Source organism: Rhipicephalus microplus, chromosome 3 (genome assembly GCF_043290135.1).
Source record: "Rhipicephalus microplus isolate Deutch F79 chromosome 3, USDA_Rmic, whole genome shotgun sequence".
Classification (NCBI taxonomy): Eukaryota; Metazoa; Arthropoda; class Arachnida; order Ixodida; family Ixodidae; genus Rhipicephalus; species Rhipicephalus microplus.
The window spans coordinates 7480088-7483044 of record NC_134702.1 but is presented as its reverse complement, the minus strand read 5'-3'; the positions used below and the strand labels follow the sequence as shown (position 1 = coordinate 7483044).

At 51.9% G+C, this 2957-nt stretch overlaps 1 pseudogene; it reads left to right on the top strand.

Annotated features, from left to right (window-relative positions):
* Nucleotides 1–719: 719 nt before the first annotated feature.
* On the top strand, nucleotides 720–2746 carry LOC142802733 (uncharacterized; annotated as a pseudogene).
* The last annotated feature ends 211 nt before the right edge of the window (nucleotides 2747–2957 follow it).

Sequence of the window (2957 nt, the reverse complement as noted above, 5' to 3'; positions counted from 1 at the left end):
TGCCCTTACCGCTCACAAAAGGTGGCACCACAGGCGGCGACAGCCTAGCGCCGCCCACAGAGAGCAGTGTGTGAAACACATAAGGCGCCCCGCTGCGGAGGTCTAGTGACGAAAACACTCGGCTGCTGAACCGCAGGTCGCGGGATAGATTTCCAGTTGTGGCGACTGGCCCCGCCGCGGTGGTCTAGTGGCTAAGGTACTCGGCTGCTGACCCGCCGGTCGCGGGTTCGAATCCCGGCTGTGGCGGCTGCATTTCCGATGGAGGCGGAAATGTTGTAGGCCCGTGTGCTCAGATTTGGGTGCACGTTAAAGAACCCCAGGTGGTCGAAATTTCCGGAGCCCTCCACTACGGCGTCTCTCATAATCATATGGTGGTTTTGGGACGTTAAACCCCACATATCAATCAATCAGTTGTGGTGACTGCATTTTTGATGGAGGCGAAAGCGTCGTAGGTACATGTGCTCAGATTTAAGTGCAAATTGAAGAAACCATGGTAGCCGAAATTTCCGGAGCCCTCCACTACGGCATCTCTTGTAATCATTAGGTGGTTTTGGGACATCAAACCCCACATATCAATGAAGACATAAGGGGTGTTTTCGGTGTGCCGTGCAGATGCCTCGGTACCTTACTTCATCGACGAAAAAGCAAGCCATGCCGGGAAAATCACCCACCTTGGCCAACCTCCGCCTTATCTCTTCACTTCCTGTGAGGGGAAGTTGATGCAATACGTTATCCAGACTAGACTCTTTCGCTACCTTGAAGACAACCACCTTCTCCAAGACACAATGTTCGGCTTTCACCTTCATCTAGCAGCCGCGAAAATTATGGTTCTTCTTCAGGGTCGTCATGCGACGCACCCTTGACACGAAAGTCATTGTGGGTCTCGATGTTGCCAAAGCTTTCGACAACGTTCTCCACAAAGCAATTCTTCGGCCACTACAGACCCTTGGCGTTGGACATCGTACTTACGCATGGGTGCGAGATTTTTTCACCGACCAAAAAATAAAACTATGCGTCGGCACGAAAAGTTCATGCATCGTTTCTCCTGGTAACCGTGGCACACCCCAAGGCTCCGTTCTATCGCCACTGCTTTTCAACGTCGCACTGATAAGACACCTAAACTTGTGGCGGACTTCCCCAACTTACACCACATTCTGTATGCTGACGATCTCACTTTTTGGATCACGCAGGGCAGCGACGGCCAGATGGAAGCGGCTCTCCAGACCACCATCAACCATATCGGCAGATACCTCAACGCAGTTGGCCTTAGCTGTTCGGCGACTTCGTCAGAGTAAATTATTATCATGTCCCGAGGACGACGTGCACAAAAGTATTTCCTGAGATGAACTTCCAGGTCCATGGTAACCACATCCCTCGAACATATCACATCAGGATACTGGGCCTGCATTTACAGGCGGACGGCAGCAATACTATTCCGCTACAGCGCATTGACCAATCGGTGGTACACATCGGACGCCTTCGCGAGCAAGTCTCCAACAAGCACCGAGTCATGCGAGAGTGCTTGTTGAACCTCCTACGCCTCGTTCAAGTCTTCATCTGCTCTCGCATCACCTACTCTGCACCTTACCTACGTCTCACCTGCGTCAAAATCAAACGGCTGGAGACAACACTTCGCAAAGAACATAAGACGACCTTGGGTCTTCCATGTTCACAGCCACTCACCAGCGTACGGCTCTTGACATCACCAACAATGTAAGCAAGCTCATTTAAGCTACTCTTACCGCCCAATATGAGCAGCTGTGACTTACACGCGCTGGCCGGGCGCTACTGCAGGAGGTTGGGATCTCACCAAGGAGTGCGGCCCCCAGCTACGCAGACTTCGCACCAAAATATCGTCGAAGTCTCTGCATCCCTCCCATTCCCAAGCGGCTGCATCCGGATCACCACAGTGAGCGACAGGCCGACCGGGCACGTCCTTTCCAGAAATGCTTCAGCGGGCGTTCGAACGTTACGTATGCGGACGCCTCTTGCCGCACCTCTAAACCAGTGATGGTGCCGATAGCCCTCGCCCCCATCGTAGCTGGCACACAACATGAAGCGTTCGCCAAACAGAAACGGTCACCGCAGCAGCGGACGCTTCCATCGCGCTTGCGCTAGCTCACCTTATTACCAAAGTTGTCACTAGTGACTCTCAAAAGTTATCCACAACTGCGATGCCGGCCGCATCTGTTGCCAGGCATTACACATCCTACTCTCTGCTCCCCCCTCTTCTACATCCCTCTTACTCCTTTGGACTACAGTTCATGAATCACTGAGCGCAGTTCTCGCCCGAGATCTTATAGCTGCCAAGCCGAGTGCAGGGTTCCCCATGCCACTTCCCCTGACACAAATATGTCGCACGACACACTACTCCCCACGTATACAGACATCCTACAGTACTACCGGCTCAGAAGATGCGTATACCCTCCCTCACACCATGATTTTACAAGACGCGAGGCCGTCCAATAGCGCAAACTGAAGACCGGCAGCTTCCCACACCCCCTCTTATGTATACAATAGAATTTTCCCGGAACAGATAGCGCCAAGCTGCCAACATTGCTCACATCATCCGGCGACACCCATACATATGATGTGGACGTGCACGCATTACAACACAGACAACACAAATACACCAGAGTCGTGAGAGTCCTTCTTGCATGCTTCCCAGCCAGAAGATCAACGCCGGCTCATCCAGCGCGTGGTGGAGGCTGCGGTATCCCGATGGATCCCCGCTGTCCTCCTCTGAAATAGCGCAACCAGTCGCTGTACTGGTCCCTTCAATTTTTATTTCTTTGCAGTAATATATATATATATATATATATATATATATTACAGTTTTTTGCGTACAAAGTGTAAACGACGCCTGCCTGTGCGAAGCAGATCGGCGAGAACCACCAAGTTTGCGTTTTTGTATAGCGCAAAAGAAAGACGTTTATTTGGTTGAGGCGGTGGTGGTG